The sequence below is a fragment of the Engystomops pustulosus genome, chromosome 8 (assembly GCF_040894005.1).
Source record: "Engystomops pustulosus chromosome 8, aEngPut4.maternal, whole genome shotgun sequence".
In the NCBI taxonomy this organism is placed as follows: Eukaryota; Metazoa; Chordata; class Amphibia; order Anura; family Leptodactylidae; genus Engystomops; species Engystomops pustulosus.
The window spans coordinates 21,993,915-22,020,248 of NC_092418.1; the positions used below are offsets into that span (position 1 = coordinate 21,993,915).

The 26,334-nt window shown below is 47.1% G+C and overlaps 1 long non-coding RNA gene across 6 annotated transcripts in view; it reads right to left on the minus strand.

The window, feature by feature from the left end:
- LOC140074919 (uncharacterized) overlaps window positions 1-26,334 on the minus strand; it is a 304,822-nt gene that overhangs the window by 89,676 nt on the left and 188,812 nt on the right. Inside the window, exon 7 of one of the 6 annotated variants that reach the window (XR_011849311.1) lies at window positions 756-853. The exons of the other annotated variants lie outside the window; for them this stretch is intronic. This is a non-coding gene — a long non-coding RNA (uncharacterized lncRNA). The remainder of the gene's footprint in view (window positions 1-755; window positions 854-26,334) is intronic. 6 annotated transcript variants of the gene reach the window in all.

The window sequence follows — 26,334 nt, forward strand, 5'->3', positions numbered from 1 at the left end:
ACACATTTAGAGACACTTCTAAGATTCGTTTGATATCGCTGCATTTTTTCCCTAAAAATTCCTTCATTTATCCCATAGAAACTCTCTGGCACATCTTCTAGTACCCCACAACGGACGTGCAAAATTCCCGACCCACCTGTTGGTAGAATGAATGAGAGTTTAAGTTCCTGTCGATATGCCAGAACATTTGGAAACTCCCCTTTATTATAGGAGGTTCCCCAGTCCAGGAACCTTCTGGTTGCACAAAATGTCTTTTGGAGGACCTGGCAATGCATTACATGGACAGTACGTGAATTACAAAGATGTGTAATACTTCTTTTGCCCTGTGGAGGTGCTGTAGGAAAAGTGCATATACCCTAGCTGTATGCAAGCGGAGTCAGCACCATATGATCAACTTTATCCAAACCCTGGCATCACATCCAGGCACGTGACTCTCCTCAAAGCTTCTGAATCGGTGGTTCACACGTTGAGTACTGCAATGACCTGGGATTTATTACCCAATGCTATAATCTCCACAAAAATCATAGGACATCTGAAGGTGGTTGCGTCCGATCCGCCGCAGCAAGTACTGCAGCTTATACTGCAGGTCAACCTTTGTGATGTGGCCACAAGTGACCCCACGAGAGATACGAGAGTGCGTCTACATCTGTGAACCATTTCTCCGCTTGTTCTAGGAACGTTATTAGAACCGGCAAAGAATCCAGGGAGAAATAAATGTCATTTTTACTATTTCATCTCGTATGAGTTTGGAATACCTGGAGATGGTCTTGGCAGACAATTAAAGACTCTTTTTGGCAACCGGAGACGTAATATGGCTTTGGATCTGGGTTTCAGGCGGTTGGTGCGGTGCGCACTGTAGAAAATGGGAAATGATTAAAATGTGCACTGCAGGCTGACAGCTCACTTGTTACACCAACAAACATGTTACTGCACAGAGATAAAGTGGTTTAGTCTGGTGATAGGCGCAGGAGACACAGCGGGGAGCGCGCTCAAGAGACGAGTACAAAGCAGAATTACATATGGAGAAAATCCAGCCCCATCCCCGTACACATGTATATATCCAGGATATGCAATATTTACACGCTGCCTGGGCCTGTCCCTTATTCCTTAAAGACATTGGATTGACTGGTAGATCCGGGTATTTTCAATGGCTGTGAATGGGGGAGGATCTGTGAGAAATGTATTATAAATGTAGTACCCCGTAGACCCCTCCTCATGCACACGGGTATATTCCCGATTGGTGTGATATGGACCCCAAATACAGTAGGACAGAAAGGATTCAGACCCCTTTTGATTTTTCACTCTCTATTTCATTGCAGCCAATTGGGAAGATGAAAAAGTTCTTTTAATGTGCGCTCTGTCCCATCTTGACAAAAAAATGAAAAAAAATGTAGATATTTTTGCTAATTTATTAAACAAGAAAAAATAAAATATCACATGGTCATTAGTATTCAGACGCTTTGTAACTCACATGCTGTCCATTTCCTTCTGATCCTCCTTGAGATGGTTCTACTCCTTCATTGCAATACAGCGGTGTTTAATTAAACTGATTGGACTAGATTAGGAAAGGCACACACATACTTATATAAGACCTCACAGCCCACAGTGCATGTCAGAGCACATGGGAATAATGAGGTCTAAGGGACTGCCCAAGGAGCTCAGAGACAGAATTGTGGCAAGGTACAGATCTGGCCAAGGTTACAAAAGAATTTCTGCCGCACTCATGGCAGAGTGCTGGGAGGCACTAACCCCCATGAGCCCTCCTGCATCATTTTATAAAAATTATTTTAGAATGAAGGAGGCCTTGGATAACAAATATAGGTCACTGTGCCAGTAAGTGTCCCTGGGTTATCTAGAACCTGTCTAGAGTGTGTACAGGTTTATGAAGACGATGGTCTATACAATCTTTACACTTGAACATTCTGTGGAGGTCTCAACACCTGAACCGCTTCACGCTTACATGTAAAAACTTAGTAATAGCTACACCCTTTAATGTTCTGAAACTTCAACCCTCACTTCCCACAAACAGGACTTGCTGTTAGAGGACTAACAACACCAGATAGTGCCCCCAGTGGTTTGGGGGTCCCAGAGCATGGTATTGGGTCTTCAAGTTTTTGCGTTCTTTATGTACAGAATGGTATATATGGAATATATTCTCACTATAGTGCAATATACACTGCACAAATAAGAGGTCTATGTAAATGATGGATGTCGGGCTAGTTGTGGATTCTGCAGGGTGTGTATACCGCCATATAGTACAGATGTGGAAGTGGCTCCCTTGTACAAGGTTTCCACAGATAAGATATCAGGGATATTGATGTCAGAGTGTTTACATGGCTGTGTATATAGCGACCTCAGGATTGTATGTATGTGACATGATTGATCTGTGCCAATATGGTGATGAATGGCTCCTGTCTCCTCGGCTCCATCATCCCCCTGCAGCTTTATTTATATGTCACGTCACAGGCACCATTAGCTAATCTCATCCCAGACGAGAAGAGGCCGTGGCGTGACCGCCATTTCTGGTGAAGACTGGCGCTGCAGTGACATCTTGTGTAAACGTGAGGGGGATGTGATGACAACGAGCAGATAAGAGGTCAATGGCTGCCATGTCCTCACAAGTGCAGGATCGGGGGGTGTCCTCCGAGTGATAAAACCCAGGAATTTGCTCTGAGCACCTAACATGGACAATCAGTATATTAATGGACGTATAACGCGTCCTGTGTATCCGTGTTATCTCGTGTCTGTAGATAGGGAGAGCAGAAGCCGTCAGATTATTAGGAAAATCGTCGCCAACTAAGACAAGCGCAGACGACAAGGGGCCAGTATGGAAAATCCCATTGTACTGTATGTGGATGAGACCCCCAGTGATATACAGTGCAATAGGGACCAGGACTCCACGATACAGGGTGCATTAGGGACCAGGACTCCACGATACAGGGTGCAATAGGGACCAGGACTCCAAGATACAGGGTGCATTAGGGACCTGGACTCCACGATACGGGGTGCAATAGGGACCAGGACTCGTTAATACAGGGTGTAATAGGGACCAGGACTCCACGATACAGGGTGCATTAGGGACCAGGACTCCACGATACAGGGTGCAATAGGGACCAGGACTCCACGATACAGGGTGCATTAGGGACCAGGACTCCACGATACAGGGTGCATTAGGTACCAGGACTCCACGATACAGGGTGCATTAGGTACCAGGACTCCAAGATACAGGGTGCATTAGGGACCAGGACTCCACGATACAGGGTGCAATAGGGACCAGGACTCCACGATACGGGGTGCAATAGGGACCAGGACTCGATAATACAGGGTGTAATAGGGACTAGGACTCAATGATACAGGGTGCAATAGGGACCAGGACTCCACAATACTGGGTGCAATAGGGACTAGGACTCAATAATACAGGGTACAATAGGGAGCAGGACTAGATGATACAGGGTGCAATAGGGACCGGGACTCCACGATACAGAGTGGAACAGGGACCAGGACTCATTGATACTGGTCACAATAGGGACTAGGGCTCAATGATACAGGCTGCAATAGGGACTGGGACTTGTATACAGGAAAAGGTTGTACAGCTGCTTTATATTGTATTTAAATGCACATTCCCTTTACTTGCATTGGACTCTAAGTAAAATATGCACCCCCAGCATAAGGGTCTCCAGCCGTAGGACACCTACAAGTGCCATGACACCCTGCAGCTATACCGAGAGATGTCCTTCAGGCTGCTGACTCTGATCCAATGCCATCCAGTATGACATCACCATATGAAGATGATGTCATCAGCGCTTGGCTCGGGCCGGGCTACTGTTCTGATGTAAGTTACTGTGGGTTAAGATAACTTTTGGCACAGTTTACATTTCTAAGGTGGAAACATTAAACATCTAAAGAAATATGCAGTAAAAACTTCTGGAAAAATGAGAATACTGTCATTTTAAGTAGAAACATATCCAGTGGTTAGGAAGCAGCACCACATCTTTCAACATGATATATAACGGGGGAAAAGAGATCAAGAGGATTAGTGAAATTGTGGTTTTGTTTGTATGATATATAACATAAGTGCAGCCGCTCTCCAGGGGAAGAGAAATGGGAATTCCAACACCCACTCACCTAAACAAAGCAACCCGAAACGAGGGGGAACGTCCTTATCACACTGGAGTGACGGGTCCGAAGATCACGGATCCAATAACACGCAATAATATGCAGAGGGATCTTCTAAACAAAAAAAAATCTAGTGTCAAAACAAAAAATATCGACACATGATCACCTTCTGTGTGTTTAGCCGCCGGGATCCTCAGCGATAAAATCTGTAGAAAAGCCAACTGCAGGTGTTTGCTTTCCCAACAGCACCCCCACAGGCTGAATGGGGTATTACACAAGTCATACCTAAACACATCTAAATCAGGGATGTACTGAGTCCTCCAGAGCATACGTCTTCACTCTAGTTTTGAGATTGTGGTCCTGACGCGATGATTCTCTTCCATCTCAGCATATTATAGTGTGTTTAATAAACTAGACAAAACCTATCAATCTATATCTATCCATCCATCTATCTATCTATCTATATTCCTTATATTTTTGGATTATTCTTTTGATTAAAGGAAATGTCAACCTATAGAGAAATCAGATGGAGAGGTTTGCTTTCCCTACAGCACCCCCACAGTTTGAATACAGTATTACAAATATCAATGTACAACACATCTCCCGGGTCCTCCAGAGCAGAAGATGTTCTCCCTTCACTATAGATATGAGATTATAGACCTGAAATAATAATTCTCTTCTATCTCACCATCTTCTACTGTTTTGTAAACTAGACAAACCCTTTTATATTTTTAAGATTATCATTGCATTGACATAAAGGGCATCTACCACCAAGATGAAGGACTGTATGAAAATAAGCCTGAGGGGCTCCAGGCGTCATAGGTGTTAATGGAGTCTGAAGCCCCTCAGGCACTTTTGCAGTCAATCTTTCACCCAGGTGGTAGATGTCCCTTAAAGGAAAAGTTTACCTAAAACAAAATCAGATGCAGGGGTTTGCTACATCACCATCAGAGGCTGAATAAGGTATTACAGAAATCAATGCACAGCACATGTCCTGGATGCCCCTTTGTAGTCCCGAAGAACATCTGGGAAGACCAAGCGCAGTGAAATCTTGGTCAATAAGATAGGCAGCGGCAGACCAGATAGGTGAGATGTAATATTACACAACCCTAACAATTTGTTACCGTTTATTAGTGTGTTTATGCCTAGACATAAATCAGGACAAGCTTTCCTGACAGTTCCCCTTTAAGTAACCAAAGATGGTAACGCTGCCCAAGTCCATTTTGCAACCTGATAAATCCAATAGAAACACATAGTAAATGTGGAGTATAAATTCTTTATGTAAGCCTGCCAAGCCGGAGATGAAAGAATCATTAGTGAGACAGATCTGGGCGGCTGCCCACCCTTTCTTCTTCAAAAGGTTATGAAGACCGTAAACGAATGTCAATTATTAAATGAGATATTCATAGGTCTCTCCGTTACTACAAAGTCGAGTTTGCTCAATCTGTGTCAGGGGAAGGAGAGGTTATGTAATAAAATCTTACACTGTGAGGTGTAAAGTTCAGACTGAGAACCGGCAACCGATGAGCCAGAGAAGTCTATGGAGGCCTAAGGCTTTGACCCAAGCGACCAACAGAAGACAAACCTCATCCTGAAGCCATCACCCGCCACTAGTTTATTCAATATGGGATGATTTATAAATACGTTGACATGCATTTAGGGTCTGATTTATTTCTGCTGCCTAAAGCAAAGTTGTATCTGGGTGGGAGGTCCTAATGGCAGAACAGGGGGTCTCCTTTTATGTTTTTAACCCATAGTTCCAATACTGTATAACGTATGCCTATCCATGTAATTCTTAGTGGACTATGTCCACCGGAGCTCCTGCATGATCAAAAAGCATGGAAATGCAATGAAAACGAAAGATACAAACAGCTTCACCATTCAAGATGCATGGTTGACATCTGAACAAGCAGACACGAGTACCTGGGTCACTTGTGTCTCTTTGAGCAAAGGAGTTATAACAAAAAGCACATAAAACTGTGTCAGTAGATGTTCTACTCCATTCCTGATCCATTGGTGGGACTTCTCCTTTAAGAAGAACTTTTTGAGTTCCCGTTTTGGTCACAAGGTTATTTCTTCTAATAATTCCAAGTTCTTTTTCCAAAGGAAACCGAACACATAAACGGATATATTTGTGTTAAGCTTCAGTTATTGTTGAGTATCTCATCTGCCAATCGAGACCTGCTAGTAGCTGGGTGGCCTGGAATAGTAGCAATGTGTGTCATGATGACACATACCTTACAGATACTTGCCCTGCATTCTTTGACATTGAGACTATAGGTATCAATGAGCTCAGCTTCCCGCAACCCTCGGGAGCCCCCCTCGCCCCCTGCCTGACTGGCACTCCACTTGGTCTAGCCTCAATTTTTCTCCAACTTGTCACCACCAGCCGTGACATCATTCTCTTGCTCCGTGTCATCCCATTGGACGCCATCTGGGGCCAACTTTGAACTTGTTTCAACTTTAATGAAATGCTAATTAAGAACACCTGCAGGGGTAAGACACAAAGTCTCGAGGCCGTCTCTTCTCCGCGACTCCTCCACTGCTCAAATTTGTCATCCACTTCCAAAAAAATTACAAAGCAAATAAACTTAGTATTAAGAAGGACAAATATGCCTTCTTTTGGGAACTTTCATTTTTGTGGTGGGCGGCCACGCAGATGGCGACATAGTCCCATAGTCACAAGATCTTCAACCCTAATTGCCATAAATAAGGGAAAAATACAAATATAAAAGACTTTCATTAGTGTTTTCTATATTACTCATAACCATCGCTGGCCTCGCACACATTGTTCCTATTACACCAGTTCCTTATTTGTGGGAAAAACTATTAAGTCATTGAAACGCGCCGGAGATATAAAAAGTCCTGAACTGTGGAAAGTGATAGGCGCAGTTTCTATGACCAAAAATTTGTGAAAAACTTATAGGCAAAAGTTATTAAGACTGGTCCATTAGTGAAGGTGACCTGGAGTAAAACGCATCAACTTTATCCACTTATTTTCCCCAATAAAAAGCTTGAAGTATCAGCTAATGGTTCCAGAATTTTGCCCACTCACTAGTTATTTTTGGATCTTGGTGTAACGCCAGTCTTTATTGGGCAGGAGTAATTTGAGGCTTTTCCTGTAGTAAACTTGGGCAGGGGTGTAATACTGAGGTTAAGGTGTAGCAGCTCTGCAAAGGACTAGAAAAATTGTGTCTGGTTCCACTCAATGATCACAGCTCCAGGGATTGTCCAGTTTTATAAGAAACTGATGATGAGCTGATGGCAAGCTACCGTATATACTCGAGTGTAAGCCAAGACCCCTAATTTTAACACCAAAACTGGGAAAGCCTATTGACTCGAGTATAAGCCGTGGGTGGGAAATGCATTGGTCACAGACCACCCCAGTATATAGCCCGCAAGCCCCCAGTAGTATATAGCCAGCCCCCAGTAGTATACAGCCAGCCCAGCCTGCCTCCAGTAGCATACAGCCAGCCCAGCCTGCCCCCAGTAGTATACAGCCAGCCCAGCCTGCCCCCAGTAGTATACAGCCAACTCAGCCTGCCTCCAGTAGTATACAGCCGGCCCAGCCTGCACCCAGTAGTATACAGCCGGCCCAGCCTGCCCCCAGTAGTATACAGCCGGCCCAGCCTGCCCCCAGTAGTATACAGCCGGCCCAGCCTGCCCCCAGTAGTATACAGCCGGCCCAGCCTGCGCTCAGTAGTATACAGCACAGCCCAGCCTGCCCCCAGTAGTATACAGCCGGCCCAGCCTGCCCCCAGTAGTATACAGCCGGCCCAGCCTGCCCCCAGTCATATACAGCCAGCCCAGCCTGCCCCCAGTAGTATAGAGCCAGCCCAGCCTGCCCCCAGTCATATACAGCCAGCCCAGCCTGCCCCCAGTAGTATAGAGCCAGCCCAGCCTGCCCCCAGTCATATACAGCCGGCCCAGCCTGCCCCCAGTAGTATAGAGCCAGCCCAGCCTGCCCCCAGTAGCATACAGCCAGCCCAGCTTGCCCCCAGTAGTATACAGCCAGCCTGCCCCCTGTAGCATACAGCACTGCCCAGCCTGCCCCCAGTAGTATACAGCCAGCCCAGCCTGCCCCCAGTAATATACAGCCGGCCCAGCCTGCCCCCAGTAATATACAGCCGGCCCAGCCTGCCCCCAGTAGTATACAGCAGGCCCAGCCTGCCCCCAGTAGTATACAGCCGGCCCAGCCTGCGCTCAGTAGTATACAGCACAGCCCAGCCTGCCCCCAGTAGTATACAGCCGGCCCAGCCTGCCCCCAGTAGTATACAGCCGGCCCAGCCTGCCCCCAGTCATATACAGCCAGCCCAGCCTGCCCCCAGTAGTATACAGCCGGCCCAGCCTGCCCCCAGTCATATACAGCCAGCCCAGCCTGCCCCCAGTAGTATAGAGCCAGCCCAGCCTGCCCCCAGTAGCATACAGCCAGCCCAGCTTGCCCCCAGTAGTATACAGCCAGCCTGCCCCCAGTAGCATACAGCACTGCCCAGCCTGCCCCCAGTAGTATACAGCCAGCCCAGCCTGCCCCCAGTAATATACAGCCGGCCCAGCCTGCCCCCAGTAGTATACAGCAGGCCCAGCCTGCCCCCAGTAGTATACAGCCAGCCCAGCCTGCACCCAGTAGTATACAGCCGGCCCAGCCTGCCCCCAGTAGTATACAGCCGGCCCAGCCTGCCCCCAGTAGTATACAGCCGGCCCAGCCTGCCTCCAGTAGCATACAGCCAGCCCAGCCTGCCCCCAGTAGTATGCAGCCAGCCCAGCCTGCCCCCAGTAGTATACAGCCAACCCAGCCTGCCTCCAGTAGTATACAGCCGGCCCAGCCTGCACCCAGTAGTATACAGCTGGCCCAGCCTGCCCCCAGTAGTATACAGCCGGCCCAGCCTGCGCTCAGTAGTATACAGCACAGCCCAGCCTGCCCCCAGTAGTATACAGCCGGCCCAGCCTGTCCCCAGTAGTATACAGCCGGCCCAGCCTGCCCCCAGTCATATACAGCCAGCCCAGCCTGCCCCCAGTAGTATAGAGCCAGCCCAGCCTGCCCCCAGTAATATACAGCCGGCCCAGCCTGCCCCCAGTAGTATACAGCAGGCCCAGCCTGCCCCCAGTAGTATACAGCCAGCCCAGCCTGCACCCAGTAGTATACAGCCGGCCCAGCCTGCCCCCAGTAGTATACAGCCAGCCCAGCCTGCCCCCAGTAATATACAGCCGGCCCAGCCTGCCCCCAGTAGTATACAGCGAGCCCAGCCTGCCCCCAGTAATATACAGCCGGCCCAGCCTGCCCCCAGTAATATACAGCCGGCCCAGCCTGCCCCCAGTAGTATACAGCCAGCCCAGCCTGCACCCAGTAGTATACAGCCGGCCCAGCCTGCCCCCAGTAGTATACAGCCGGCCCAGCCTGCCCCCAGTAGTATACAGCCAACCCAGCCTGCCTCCAGTAGCATACAGCCAGCCCAGCCTGCCCCCAGTAGTATACAGCCAGCCCAGCCTGCCCCCAGTAGTATACAGCCAACCCAGCCTGCCTCCAGTAGTATACAGCTGGCCCAGCCTGCACCCAGTAGTATACAGCCGGCCCAGCCTGCCCCCAGTAGTATACAGCCGGCCCAGCCTGCGCTCAGTAGTATACAGCACAGCCCAGCCTGCCCCCAGTAGTATACAGCCGGCCCAGCCTGCCCCCAGTAGTATACAGCCGGCCCAGCCTGCCCCCAGTCATATACAGCCAGCCCAGCCTGCCCCCAGTAGTATAGAGCCAGCCCAGCCTGCCCCCAGTAATATACAGCCGGCCCAGCCTGCCCCCAGTAGTATACAGCAGGCCCAGCCTGCCCCCAGTAGTATACAGCCAGCCCAGCCTGCACCCAGTAGTATACAGCCGGCCCAGCCTGCCCCCAGTAGTATACAGCCAGCCCAGCCTGCGCCCAGTAGTATACAGCACAGCCCAGCCTGCGCCCAGTAGTATACAGCCGGCCCAGCCTGCCCCCAGTAGTATACAGCCGGACCAGCCTGCCCCCAGTAATATACAGCCGGCCCAGCCTGCCCCCAGTAGTATACAGCCGGCCCAGCCTGCCCCCAGTAGTATACAGCCAGCCCAGCCTGCCCCCAGTAATATACAGCCGGCCCAGCCTGCCCCCAGTCATATACAGCCAGCCCAGCCTGCCCCCAGTAGTATAGAGCCAGCCCAGCCTGCCCCCAGTAGCATACAGCCAGCCCAGCTTGCCCCCAGTAGTATACAGCCAGCCTGCCCCCTGTAGCATACAGCACTGCCCAGCCTGCCCCCAGTAGTATACAGCCGGACCAGCCTGCCCCCAGTAATATACAGCCGGCCCAGCCTGCCCCCAGTAATATACAGCCGGCCCAGCCTGCCCCCAGTAGTATACAGCCGGCCCAGCCTGCCCCCAGTAGTATACAGCCGGCCCAACCTGCCCCCAGTAATATACAGCCAGCCCAGCCTGCCCCCAGTAGTATAGAGCCAGCCCAGCCTGCCCCCAGTAGCATACAGCCAGCCCAGCTTGCCCCCAGTAGTATACAGCCAGCCTGCCCCCTGTAGCATACAGCACTGCCCAGCCTGCCCCCAGTAGTATACAGCCAGCCCAGCCTGCCCCCAGTAATATACAGCCGGCCCAGCCTGCCCCCAGTAGTATACAGCCGGCCCAGCCTGCCCCCAGTAGTATACAGCCGGCCCAGCCTGCACCCAGTAGTATAGAGCCAGCCCAGCCTGCCCCCAGTAGCATACAGCCAGCCCAGCTTGCCCCCAGTAGTATACAGCCAGCCTGCCCCCTGTAGCATACAGCACTGCCCAGCCTGCCCCCAGTAGTATACAGCACTGCCCAGCCTGCCCCCAGTAGTATACAGCCAGCCCAGCCTGCCCCCAGTAGTATAGAGCCAGCCCAGCCTGCCCCCAGTAGCATACAGCCAGCCCAGCTTGCCTCCAGTAGTATACAGCCAGCCTGCCCCCTGTAGCATACAGCACTGCCCAGCCTGCCCCCAGTAGTATACAGCCAGCCCAGCCTGCCCCCAGTAGTATAGAGCCAGCCCAGCCTGCCCCCAGTAGCATACAGCCAGCCCAGCTTGCCCCCAGTAGTATACAGCCAGCCTGCCCCCTGTAGCATACAGCACTGCCCAGCCTGCCCCCAGTCATATACAGCCAGCCCAGCCTGCCCCCAGTAGTATAGAGCCAGCCCAGCCTGCCCCTAGTAGCATACAGCCAGCCCAGCTTGCCCCCAGTAGTATACAGCCAGCCTGCCCCCTGTAGCATACAGCACTGCCCAGCCTGCCCCCAGTAGTATACAGCCAGCCCAGCCTGCCCCCAGTAATATACAGCCGGCCCAGCCTGCCCCCAGTAGTATACAGCCGGCCCAGCCTGCCCCCAGTAGTATACAGCCAGCCCAGCCTGCACCCAGTAGTATAGAGCCAGCCCAGCCTGCCCCCAGTAGCATACAGCCAGCCCAGCTTGCCCCCAGTAGTATACAGCCAGCCTGCCCCCTGTAGCATACAGCACTGCCCAGCCTGCCCCCAGTAGTATACAGCACTGCCCAGCCTGCCCCCAGTAGTATACAGCCAGCCCAGCCTGCCCCCAGTAGTATAGAGCCAGCCCAGCCTGCCCCCAGTAGCATACAGCCAGCCCAGCTTGCCCCCAGTAGTATACAGCCAGCCTGCCCCCTGTAGCATACAGCACTGCCCAGCCTGCCCCCAGTAGTATACAGCCAGCCCAGCCTGCCCCCAGTAGTATAGAGCCAGCCCAGCCTGCCCCCAGTAGCATACAGCCAGCCCAGCTTGCCCCCAGTAGTATACAGCCAGCCTGCCCCCTGTAGCATACAGCACTGCCCAGCCTGCCCCCAGTAGTATACAGCCAGCCCAGCCTGCCCCCAGTAATATACAGCCGGCCCAGCCTGCCCCCAGTAGTATACAGCCAGCCCAGCCTGCACCCAGTAGTATAGAGCCAGCCCAGCCTGCCCCCAGTAGCATACAGCCAGCCCAGCTTGCCCCCAGTAGTATACAGCCAGCCTGCCCCCTGTAGCATACAGCACTGCCCAGCCTGCCCCCAGTAGTATACAGCACTGCCCAGCCTGCCCCCAGTAGTATACAGCCAGCCCAGCCTGCCCCCAGTAGTATAGAGCCAGCCCAGCCTGCCCCCAGTAGCATACAGCCAGCCCAGCTTGCCCCCAGTAGTATACAGCCAGCCTGCCCCCTGTAGCATACAGCACTGCCCAGCCTGCCCCCAGTAGTATACAGCCAGCCCAGCCTGCCCCCAGTAGTATAGAGCCAGCCCAGCCTGCCCCCAGTAGCATACAGCCAGCCCAGCTTGCCCCCAGTAGTATACAGCCAGCCTGCCCCCTGTAGCATACAGCACTGCCCAGCCTGCCCCCAGTAGTATACAGCGCTGCTCCCCCGATGTCAGCGCGGCTCCTCTTCTGTCTTGCGCGCCTGTCTTCTTTCTTCTGCATCAGGCTGCAGGGCGCGGCCATGTTTCTTCCCGGACGGCAGACGCATACTATGACGCGGCCGCTGCTGACGTCATACTATGCCCCGGCCGGGAAGAAACAAAGTGGGCCAAGCACAGAACCCTGAGGTCCAGCACTTATAACTGGTGACCATTGTGAGAAGGAATCGTTGACCACAGCTCTCTGGATACTATCCTTAAGACGGCTGCTAAAACCGTCCCTGTCATCTGTGCCGTAGTGATGTAACAAGTGTCTAATTACCCTGCAGCTCACCCTCAGGGTACATGAAGCATTACACCATAAGTGTCCAAGTTCTCCAAAAGCAGAGATGCTCTTTGTGATTATTCTACTCTGGGGGTAACCAGAGGGGTCAGAGATGTTTCTATGCTGAATCATCTGCTTGGCTACATATTGAATCTGCTTCTTATCAAACAGAGATCCATGGTAATATACTAAGGACTACAGGATATTTAGAGGACGCTCGTGAACCCAAGCGACCAAAGATGTCATCTCAATGTAAAGATATACATTTTTTTCTGGCCATTTTTAAAAAATGAGGGTAAAAATAGCAAAAATAATCCCCCATCTGTTAGAAATCGAGCATTTCCTTGCCTCTGATCCAGGTGCCTTTAGAGTGATTGATGGAGGATGGGGACGGGGGTCAGAATAATCCAGTGCCAGGGTCGGGGCCTTCTATTGTAACCTCCATTTTCATCCTCTAAATCTGTTTTCACAACTTCAAAGCGGTCTGGCTCCACCGGGCAATTATTACCATATAGAGGATTAGACTTCCTGATCCTGGAAGCCGATTCATTTTGTACATATCCTAAAACTAAGATATATCTATAATGGGTGATTGATACCAAGTCCGGGCTCATCCTACCCCCACGTCTTATATGGGCGCACCTCTCGGAGGACTTCAAAGCCCAGCGGCTAGCCTTTGTGTGTGAGCGTGTGTGAGCATTTTGTGCCTACCCAGAATGATATGACATCATCTAGAGACACAGCGGGCCCGGCCATTGTGCGGCAGCAGTGTGAGGCCATGTCCGTCTCCTAGGATTCCTGGCTGGCAGTATCCAGGCATGCTTTCATCTACTTGCTCCGCTCAGTTGGTGGCGGGAGATTCTTCTCAGGCGCTAAGCAGGAAAGATGTCGCTGCCACACAGCATAAGGGATATGGGGACGGAGAGAGGAGGCTCAGCACGGATGGAGCCACTGGAATAACAAGACTTGTGTGTAGCACTGCCAAGCCTGGCAACACATCAACAATATTCTTGTGTCTCCACGTAATAAATGTTTTGTTTTCTCATGAAGAGCAGATGAAAATAATTGCGGGTCCTTAATCAATGGAGATGTCATCATAGTAGGAGACGTCGGGTACAAAACATACTGCACGGCTGGTGCGTCGCTGGGTTGGCTGTGTATGCTGAATCACTTACCAAAAATGATGGGACCTCTCGCTAATCTCTCGGGAGGGGGAGAAGAGCAACTTAATGAGGATCCAGCATCATAACGTGACATGGAAACCCTCAAGTTTAGGTTAAAGTTGCAAATTTTAAGGACATTTACTACCAGGATGAAAGATTATAAATCAAGTACATTTACATACAGTTGTGTGCCCCCCTCTGGCAATATCTCCCTAAGCCCTTGCTTTTAAGAAAAAAAGGCATTAAAAATTATGCAATGAGCCTGAGGAGCTCCAGGTTCCATAGATGTTAATGGAGCCTGGAGCCCCTAAGGCTCATTTGTATAATTTTGAAAGCCTTTTTTTTTAAAATCAAGACATTATAAGAAAATAGCAGATCCTGGCAGAGGGGGCACACACCAATATGTCAGTGTACTTGATTTACAATCCTTCATCCTGGTGGTAGATTTCCTTTAAAGGGGTTTTTCCACAAAGAAAAGTTAGGCCCTATGCACAGGATAGGGCCTAACTTGCTGATCAGTGGGGGTCTCAGTGATGGGGACCCCACAGATCACAAAAATGATGGGGTCCCACAAAGCTCCTTCAGACCCTTCGTCGCTGCGTCAGAGTAATGGAGCAGAATGGTCATGCGCGGCTGCCTGTCCATTAATCTGACGGACCCCTAGTTTTCGTGTTCTGCGGGGGTCTCAGCACTGGATAGGATAGGGCCTAACTTTTCTTCGAGGGAAAACCCCTTCAAGCCTATGGATGGCACAGCAGGGGTATAACACTCGGTGGCAAAGAGAATCTGCAGTACAGAATTTTCTCCAAATCGCTTTCCTCTCGCTTGAACCCCGAAATAAACCATCTCCTAGGAAGATTCTTAGAAATTGTAGCATTTCCATTCAATTATTGTACATTCCACCATGGAGACTCTTTAAAGTGGGCTTGCAGCTGTATGTGATGTTATGGTGGGAACTGTCTGCAGTTTTTATCTACAATCTGTGCTTTTATTAATAAAGCGAGGTCTTCGCAATAACACGAGAAGTATGTTGTTTGAAGTCGCCTGCAACAGACTGTTCTCAGTAAAATTCAATTAGGCTGCGCAACAAATGAAAACGGGCAAAAAAATATTTTAGAAAACCATTATTCCCTTTAAGACTCATTATAGTCAAATCAGACATCAATGTGAGGTCGGGCCTTCCCGCTACTTGGAGGTCGCCACATTGTGGGCTGAGACGGTCTTCAGGACAATTACCAAAAACATGGATGTAGCTGGGCTGAATCTTTTACTTACCACTTCTCACTTGTGAACAGTAAGTCCGTCTTATGGTAATAGTGCCCCTTACATGTATATCCCATTGACATTACTGCCCCTGACTATGCCAATAAGTTAATACTAAGATTCAATTTTATGTTCCCAGGAATAGCGCCCCCTCTAATCAATAGATTGAGGCTGGTACTGCAATATAGTATAATATATACAATAGTATAAAATGCAAAAGCAAACACATTCAATCTAAATGAGTGCCATTGTTTCTGGGGAAAAAAACACAAACCCCTTTTTGGATCCTCATGCAATCCCCTTTAAAGCAGTGGCCACGCAGAGTATATATTTCCTAAAGGACATAATTTTTCTGTCCTGGAAAACTCCTTTAATCATGGGATTAAGGAGCCTCATCCCCCCCCCCCCCCCCCCCCCCCCGAGTAGGTTGCAGAATGAAAGAATATCTCCCACAGATCCATAAGCTAATTGACCAGAACTGTGTAGTACTTACTTGTTCCTGCGGGGGCACTGCAGGGAAATGAAGCAGCTTATTATATATGATATGCAGCTAAGGATCCTAGAAGTAGTAGCAAAGAACGAGACTTCCTATTGTAGGTATAGAGAGGGAGCATCTTGATGATCTTGCTTATTTATGGTCATTGATGGACTGGGTTATGATGTTACTGATTATATAACACCTTCTTCTATGGCGACTATTAGGTCTAAGACAATGGCAGGAGACAGAGGTCTTAAACACTCTGGTTACACACTATAAACCTTCCTCTACTCTCCATCACGACTCGTGCATACCACCCATGTTTTATGAGGTCTACAAGACAACAATTGTGTCTTTGCGTCTTCTTGCATTTATGTATCCGCTCTTTATGTATCTTCACCTTCGTTCTCCATAAACTTCATGGAGCCTCGGGGACAAACCGAGCCTTTATATATCACAGAGGACGCACACAATCCCCTGCAGTTATTCCTGCCATAAACACCTCCAGCCTTGTCTCTGCCGGCTCCACTTCACTGTCTGCTTGTCTTCTGAGCTGTGAATCTAGATAAACTCAATGAAGTTTAACCCTCCTGCTGTTGGATTATATATGGAGGGCTTTATGGAGGCACTAAATTATTTTTGGCTGCATTATATAAGAGAAAATGAAAACCTAATATTGTGCATGTACTTCTAGTGTGGTCAATAAAGCTTGGGACCAACAAGCTTTGGACTAAACAGGACCACTGATGGTGCTCTGTGGTTCCAGAACCAAGATATTAACAGCAGATCTTTAGAAGGAATTTCCATGAATTTTTACAGATTCCCTACCTTCACACTATTAGTGGTGAGAAGATGCAACCACCGATGTGACTTCCATTGAAGTAACTGCTTCTGACCATAATGAAGGAAATGGAGACCACTGCCTTTGACTTCATGCTATAAGTTTATGCAAAGCAAAACGTGTGATAGTGTTACAGGTAGGTTTTGCCCTCTACTGCTCAGACAACGATGGCCGAACCTGTGGTAAAACCCTTTTAGGTCATGGGAAGATGTAGCGTACATGACTTGTTGTTCTCGTATTCTTTAGAGGCCAAGGGGACCCTTTGATCTGATGTTTATGTTCCTATAATGGTCTGTTACACGTTTCAAGTAGGTAGTATATACCATCCACATGATGCCATAAGGTTGTATCGCAGTTAGAAATCAACAGACCCGATGATCGGGTTAGGTCACCTGACCCGGACATATTGCCCGATTGGCAGCTGAACAGCCAATCATAGCCTTGTCTAGTTGTCTGGGGCGTCAATTTGCCGAATTGCTTATTGCCAATTTGTCCAGGTCAGGGGGCCGAACCCAGTCATTGGTTTCACTCGCTGTAATCACCATATCTCTGGCGATTTGTATAGTTTTCATACAGCTTTCCAGTGTCACTCTGTCCATGGGTACCACGTCTTCCACGTCTTCTGATCCTCACATGTCCATAGTCTTGCCACTTTACCCATCTACTGACTACTATACCATGGGGATGTGGCATATGGTCTTATCCAGTCACCTAGCCATCACAAGTTGGCCCTTATATTGAGGACCTTATGCTTGCTCATCATCTGTTCACTTGCCACCTTTGAGCAGGTGCCATTACAATATTTGTTTTAATATTAATAATATCTTTATGTCTAAATATATATGTATATACTATAGCTCAGCTTTCTCTGACCATCTAGACGCCCATTGAGGGGGCACGCAGCTGTCAGACTTGGACCGTGTTATATGGGGGTGGGGTGGAAATCTTTATCGGTGGAAATGGTTTGGTGTTGCAGTAACCACTGGGACGCCCACAGTTAGTTTAGGGGGAACCCTGCAGAGATCAAACACTGTGTCTCTCTGAACTCAGCAGAGGTAGTCACACCCCATCTGTCATCCGTTCGCGAGCAAGGAACCCACACAGCACTGACGTCTTCCACTGCGACATGACGTCTTCTCGGCTTAAAGAAACCCTTCTAAAAGGGAATAAATATCATCTCGTCTCACGTCTATGTAAAACAATGGAACAAATGTCTCCGTGTACACACTTAACGCCGCTCCAAGATGGAGTATTTTATGGGATATGGAATGTAAACACGGTATTAAAGCCGCACGCGGAGGAGACGGGAATAAACTCTGTCTCTTTGCTGTAAGTCACATTAAGATTTCACACAAAGGCGCCAGAGGCCGACGCTATAGTGGAAAAATAAAGACGTGTAATCTGAAGCAGTTGCTCGCGGTGAATCTATAGGAAGGCTTCGGTCATAGGTGGAGAATGCGATCCACAGACATAATCACAGGCAGTATATTACACCGAGACCCTCATGTCACTTCCATACACAACGCACAGGATGACATTATTCATCTCCCCACTTCCAAGAACTAGTCTATTTTGCATAAACTTTGAAGATTCTTTGTGGGACTCTTAAAGATGAATAGGAAAACTTTTCCAAAATTATCATTCATTTTATGGAAACTAGGTGAAAAGTTACAATATTTTAAAGGGATTTTCAAGGGGTAAAATATTCTGAATGATATCCTTTCTCTTTGCAGCAGATGCATTTAAAGGTGTGTCCTAAATATTATTACTGCCAACCACCTAATGTCCTGCCTGGGTGACTGGGTTACATATACATCAAAGGCACCCTATAGGAATGTCATGTACCCCTTCCCATCCTGTGCTTCGGCACACCTGGTATGCCCTGGAGGGTTCAGCTCTAGAGATACAATGGGATGCATTCATGGTAGATCTGGACTGAACTACAGAGGGGCAAGATGGGTACAGCCAGGGGGATGTTTACTCAGGGATTCTGATCTCAGGTCTGTATACAAGAAAGATTTGGAGTGGGGCCTGTGTAGAGAATGGATTCCTATCTAAGGTCTGTATCCAAGGAAGTTCTGGCCTATGGTCTGAGTGTAAGGGTGGTCTAGCTTCCAGTATGTATAGAGATTCTGACCTAGAGGCAGTCATATTAGATTAATCTCCACCTTAAATCGAACCTCTCACGCACGTCTCCAGGACTTCTCCAGAGCTGCACCATTTCTCTGGACTGCCCTTCTCCTATCAGACTAATACCCAACCTCCAGAGTTTCTAATGTGCTCTTAAAACCCATCACTTTAGGCAAGTCTATCACACTGGCACTATATAAAGATTATTATTATTTTTAGAGGCTGTATACAAGGAGCTTCTGGATTGGGTCTTTATACAGGGTGGGTCTGGCATGGGATAGTATAATATAAAGTCTGTATACAATAATGTCCTAGCCTAGGGTTTATATAAAGACCCGGGGCTATGTCTGTGTGCTGCACACTTGTGCTTGTGCAATGGCAGAACACGAAGTAACACTCTCCATCTCCTGCCTATGCATAGCTCCTCGCTGTATGGAGGCTTTATGAATGGGGCAATATAGAGGGGGTATTATGAATGGGGCAGTATATTGGGGCATTTTGAAAGGGGCAATATATTGGAGGCATTCTGAATAGGGCAATATGTTGGAGGCATTATGAATGGGGCAATATATTAGGGGCATTATGAATGGGGCAATATAGAGGGGGTATTATGAATATGGCAATATTAAGAGTCATTGTGAAAGACACAATATAGAGAGGGCATAATAAATGGGGCAATATATTGGGGGCATTATGAATGGGACAATACAATTTGGGGCTTTATGAATGGGGCAATATATTGGGGGCATTATGATTGGGGCAATATAGAGTGGGCATTATGAATGAGGGCTAAAGAGAGGGTATTATGAATAGGGCCCAATAGAAAGGGGGCATTAATTAAGAATGAGGGCAGAAGAGATTAAAAAAATGGTGACAATAAGGGATTTACAAGGTAGAAGAGCAAAGGTGCGCTTACTAAAAAAGGGGGCATTAAACATGGGATAATATGTAAGTGAGAAGGAAGGGGCAGTAACTCTAAAAGAGGGCACTTAAGGGGAGGCAAACCAAAAGTAATAGGGAAAGTAGGCTAGTGTTATAAACTAACAAGAAGGCTGTGGCATTATTATTCTGAAAGGGGCATTAAGGGTATGATGGATAAACTATAGGGATACACACTACATAGAGTAGTAATGTTCATGGTGTAGACATATTATTTGGGTGATATTGTCCATTGTGTGGTGCTATTCAATACCCCTAATATTAGTCACAGCACAATATTTGCTCCTGATATAATAGCCCTATTAGTGATATTAGTCTGATTTACAGGAATATGTTTAATATTATAATGACAGTATTTGTTGTCTCTTTGTTAAAATAATGGTAGTAAACGTTAGGTTGGGGGAGGCCCCATTAGAAATTTTGGCCTGGTGTGGAGGACTCTAGTTACCCCATTGCTGGTGCATGTATGAAGCTGGGGTTGGTTTTATTTTAGGGAGCCTAATGTGTGGTTTATACCTATTTTGGGCTGCAATACACGGATCATACATACAACTTGTGATTCAAATGTTGAAAATTGACAAGTTCTATATGAATGGGTGTCACAAGGAGAAAACATGCTCCTGTCAGTGGAATCTGCATGGTGTCCCTTCCCAAAACTTGGCAATTACAATGATTTATTATGATGATGAGTGATTCTAGGAAGCCAGGGGGCCCCATGTCGTCTCAGATCCCAGAGAAGCGAGGCTGTGTCGCCACTGAAATGGCATCTTTATCATATTCTTTACACCGCTGTCCTTCCCATCATCATCCTTCTATATGACTGCTGCGAGTATAAATGGTCTAGTATTGCCTTCCCTTAATCCAGCGCACAAGGAATCATTTTACACGGGCTTAGCAAAAGAGATCCGTTTATTTCATCCTTATAGATGAACTCTGAAATATCTTGCAGCAGAAGACGTCTCAGGAACACACAAAGAATGTGCGAGTGGAAAAAGCGCATTAACCTCTTGTCCACCAGTGGAGACTGCTCCAATTTACAAATGAATGTCTTACAGATGCCAGGACGGAGTGTGCGCTCCTGTAACGCCGCTTGTTAAATGATGTCTAGTCATCATGGATCTGAAGTCTTTACTGAAATTATGAAGAAAAAAAATTATGTTCCTTCTTTGGGGATTTCTCCTCCCTGGAAGAATCTAATATAAGCGGCACAATGAGATCCACCTTTTAATAATGTGTCGTTTTTAGCTCCAACATTCTTTGTTCTTTATAAAACTTTCTCCCACTGTGCTTCATATACTTAGTCGGAGCTCTGATTTTTGGTACTTAGCTCCATATTCCTTGTATAGTTATAGAGGTAATGCACCCACCACTAGGCAGGGCTTGAGAGCATACTTACAGAAAATCTTACTAACTGTAAACCCACTAGGGGGAGCTTTAGAGCTTGTTGCGTACATTTCTATCTATAATTTGTATGCAGCAAGCTCATTGGCTCCACTAGTGATGGCTGTAGAAAGCAGGATGTATTTTGTGTACTTTTATGTCAGGTATTTAGAAAAGTGATGGCCTAACCGTCACAAAAAAAGTAACCAAAGAAGACAATTTAATATTCACCCACAATATTTAAGGTACTAAAATTTGCCCGGCTACTGTTCTTTGTTCACTATTTCTTGACTTATTTAACACTGATTTTGGGCATTGTTTTTTGATATCCCTACAGCCTTGCCCCTTGGATTGTTCACCGGATCCCCAGTTTTCTACTCCTGTTTCTGATCTCCTCTCTCCATCTCTGCCCTTTGCCTCCTGCCCCGGTGATGATGGTAGGCCACTTTCCTGTCTCCATCATTGCCAGTATTCAGTAACATATTTTGGGGACAAAGTCATGAAAATCTGACATAAAAAAGTCCATACCTTCTTAATGATGACAAGATGGAGATAGTAAGTTGGAACATTGAGGACCAAACGCTTTTTGCTAACTCAAATATCCTCCATTAACAGTAAAGAACTACACAATTCTTATCGGACTATATAGGACACAAGCCTAAATCCATTATTTCTAGCCTTTCTACTCGTCTGTGTTGGCTGGACATAGGTCATGACACCCATATAAGAGTAGAATAGGAAGAATATGAAAATTGCTCCATTCTAGTTCTAAGATCAACGACTTATACAACAATATGTGGTGCTCCAAAATAAACTGTTCCCTGGCAATGGCCCTCTATCTATTCTGTAGGAGGATTTATCATCACAGACTAGACCTCTAGATTTTACTTTGCGAGTAGCTTGAATGCTGATGCTACAACACTGGAAACCTCCTGATGCCCCAGTCAAAATAGGTTTGAGGGGTAAAACAAAAACAAAAAAAACACTTTTAGTTTAGTTAGTGCCTCTCCACCATAGCTAATGGACGGTAGTCTTGAAAAAGGGATAATTTGAGACATTACTTGAAGGTGCAGGTTTCTAATGCAAAAACGATACCAGGTCTCTTTGTATGGAGAAGAGACACCTAATTGAAGGCTCCTGTGCCTGGGTGCCCCCACCCATGTTTCTCTATGACGTGGATATGCCCCAAAAGTCCATATGGACAGGCCCTATTTTAGTGATAAACCCCATCTAATACATGAAGCATCAATAACGGCGATTTAGCTATAACAAAAAGACCCAAGCAAAGCTTAAAAACATAAAAAAAGAAACACCAACATTTTTAGTGGAGTTGCTTTTTAAGTTCACATAGCTGTCAGTCTTCAGCTACGCTCTGTCACATACTGCTCATGGTCTAAGTGGACGTCTTTCCTGATCTGCTAGATGACAAGCATGGGAGTCCAACAAGCTGCCCGCTCGGGAAATTCAACTCCTCCTTCCTGCATCTGCCTGTCAGGAGCTCGGAGCAGCTGCCGCCAGTCTTCATAATCTGAACCTCTGACCCACTACTGACCCGTCATTAATATGAAATGAATATAACGGGAGTTCCTATGGACTAGCAGCGTACGAGGAAAAGGAGCCTGAGGGTGCTGATGTTTTTTATGGGTCTTCAGGTAACCAGGACATACAAGACATGCCATGTCATTGCCGTAGAGGCCGATAGCGGCCCAAATCCACTAAATGATCATTTATAGGGCTTGGCTTATTCATTCTAACTTATCTTAGCAATATTTCTTATTATGTTTACTGAGATCCAGAAATTATGGCTTCTAAAAGGTGCAAAACTGGGCATCTGCTACATTTTGGCTTGTGTGGAATTTTTTTTTTTTTTGTATTTCTTTACGCCACAATGATGAAAAGTGAGGGGGAAAGTGGCTATGGATAACTTGTTAAGACAGAATTATTAACTGAGACAATTAACACGGAGCCAAAAATTGTTCCAACCTCGTGCCAGTAAAGGGGCTGTATAAAAAGCAGAATAAGATAGGGACGGATTTAAAGGGGACCTGTCAGCAGAATTTTACCGATCAGTAACTGCCACTGGTAATAGGGTTAAAAGTCTTTCCCATATCACCTACAATTATTTTCCACTGACATATTGTAGCTCAATTATTACAGTTTCTGATATGTAACTGAGTAGAGATGAGTGAACTTCTGAAGAGAAGAGTCACGTTTTCTCCTGGGGTGATGTGAACCCCGCCTCCTACTTTTGACTGATAGCTCGGTCTCTATTCAAATCTCAGCCGGTGCTGGAAGTCCTCTTCCAGTCCTTGCCATAATCCTGTCCCTCTCACTTCATGGTGTATTTAGCAGTGAGCACTTAGCAGGAGATCTTCTCCCCATATCACATACTCACAATGAGCAGAACCTAGCAGTGGTGGACAGGGCCTTAGTTTGACAAAAATGGGCAAGGCTCATGGAAGGATTTTAGCAGTAGTAAAAGGGGGATATAAGCCAGTGCTCCACTTTTCAACGCACTGTACTATGTAACCTAATGATCCATCTCAGGGTCCCTTACAAATTGATTTAGACGGGAGTGCAGTATGAACTCATAATAAGTTATACTGATATTTATTCGATCTCCATGATGGGTAACAGGATGAGTCGATCCTCCAAGTCCTTAGAAGTATAGGACAGCAGTCTCCAGCTCTGCCAATTGCAGGAATCTCAAGAGACATTTATCCTGATCACAGGAAATCTTACTGCTTAAAGGGCACCTACCACCACGAATCTACCTATAAAGGTAGATCGGGTGGTAGGTGGATGTATGGGACGTGAGGATAGCCCTTTTTAGAGCTAATCCTCACGTCCCCGCTAGCCTAGCATAAACTTTATTGGCCTAATATGTTAATTTAATTAAGCGGCTACCGGGGCGTGGAGTAGCCGGACACGAGGCTACACGGCGCGGCTACTCCACGCCCCAGTAGCTGCTTTCCCCCGCCTACCCTGTGATCTTCGGCGCGCAGCTCCTGGCAGCTGCGCGCCCTCGTCCGAGAAGCCGGAGTTCTGCGCATGCGCAGTAACTCCGGCCTCGTTCCCGAGATCGCGCATCTTGGCCGGAGTTACTGCGCATGCGCAGAACTCCGGCTTCTCGGACGAGGGCGCGCAGCTGCCAGGAGCTGCGCGCCGAAGATCACAGGGTAGGCGGGGGAAAGCAGCTACTGGGGCGTGGAGTAGCCGCGCCGTGTAGCCTCGTGTCCGGCTACTCCACGCCCCGGTAGCCGCTTAATTAAATTAACATATTAGGCCAATAAAGTTTATGCTAGGCTAGCGGGGACGTGAGGATTAGCTCTAAAAAGGGCTATCCTCACGTCCCATACATCCACCTACCACCCGATCTACCTTTATAGGTAGATTCGTGGTGGTAGGTTCCCTTTAAAACAAAAATCCAACTAAATTAGTTTTGATAAGATACATGAGAATACACCCCACGCCTATTATCTAAAGTCCTACCTCTACACTGAATTTACTCACTTACACCAGTCCAATCAGTTAAAAAGAAACCACTGATCATCGTGTCCCATTTCTCGTTTACCAGGAATAGCTCCATTATATGGTATTACATGGTATTACAGTATTAAACCCGTTGAAATGGGAGATCTGATGGCTGTATGACACATCTAATATTCCTTCCGCCTATCAATTTTTAAAATCCTCAAAAAGATCCATTATTATGGTATGGTACTGTATGATTGATCGATCACAGGGGTCTGTTCATCTCCAGTCTTTCCTCATCTACGTGACCCAGGAGATGGTTTCCATTATAGCTCGATAACCCCCTTCAATCACTGACCGATTTTTCGCAGAGTGCAGACTTCCCAGCTTGAAATCCATCTGTATTTGTTGTAAAACTGGTTTTCATGGTCAATAAAAATAAATTCTTCTGATATTTAGTCCAAACAGATCTCATCTTTCATGTGTTATTAGGATGAATGTTATTATTTCTGAAATATATACGGAGCACATTTTTGGGATGTCTTCACACAAAGGTTGGGTCATTTAAAATGTTTATCAAATCCATAACCACAATCAAAACCAAACATCAAAAGTCGATTGAAACAAAAGTCAGTGAAAGTTCCCACCCTTAGTTTACAGTAAAGGGGGGGGGGGTATTTTTGGTTGGAGAACTTGGATTTTCTGCAGCTACTAACAGTGTAAGGGCTTTGGAAAGAAATGAGGACATCTGCATCGCTTTACCACTGTGCCATAAATATAGAACAATAAACAGGCATTTATGATTTCGAGGATATGATAGGTAGCGCTCCAGTATCTCGCTAAGCTCGCCACAGGCACAAACACAGCTGCTATGACCAAAAATTCTGATTTCTTATTTGTAACCCATTTTAGTTTAGATTTAGTCTACACTGATCTAAGGTAAAAGGTACAAAAATGGGACTTTCCAGTTCTATGTCTGCTCTGGTATGTACGATGCAACTATGACACTCATTTCATGTTCCTGGGCTCATATATAACCCAACTGAGGTTCTGATGTCTTCAAAGGAAGAAGACGCTTAAAGGGTTTTCCCATGAAAGAAGTTAGGCCCTATCCACAGGATAGAGACCCCCATAGATCACGAGAACAAGGGAGTTCGGCAATTTCCATCAGCTCCATATAGATGAATGGAGCCAAACAGTCATGCCGTATGTTACATTAATCTCGGAAGCGACAAGGGCTCCGACGGAGGTACCTGGGACCCCATCGGACCGCTCATTCTCATGATCTGTGGGGTTCTCTTTGCTGAGACCCTCATCGATCAGCAACTTAGGCCCTATCCTGTGGATAAGGCCAAACTTCCTTTGTGGGAAAACCCCTTTAAAGGGAGTCTATCAGCAGTTAAAATTGAAGACAGTGTTAGGTATTGTCCCTGGAGATTTGTGTAATCATAACTTTGTATTTGTTGTTTGACTAAGATATATACATTTACATATCCAGGATTGTACAGGGGAAGTATCCTCCAACTGCTGTGTTCTGTGCTCTCTGAAGACAGTGTTAGGTATTGTCCCTAGAGATATATGTAATCATAATTTGTGTTTGTTGTTAGTAGCAGCAGGATGGTGAAAAATGGATTTGGAATCAATGATTGTAGCTGGACGAAGTATGACACTGGTGTGTGAGATGTCTTCACTGAGCTTGTCTCAGCCCTTCCCTTGTGTAGTAGGATTCTGGTTTGTTTACATGCAGGCATCTAAGAAAAAAGCAGTGTAAGGACACTCCTCCATTGATCCAAGTCCAGCTACGATCCTGAAATATACACACACTGGTATGGTAACATATCTCTCCAACAC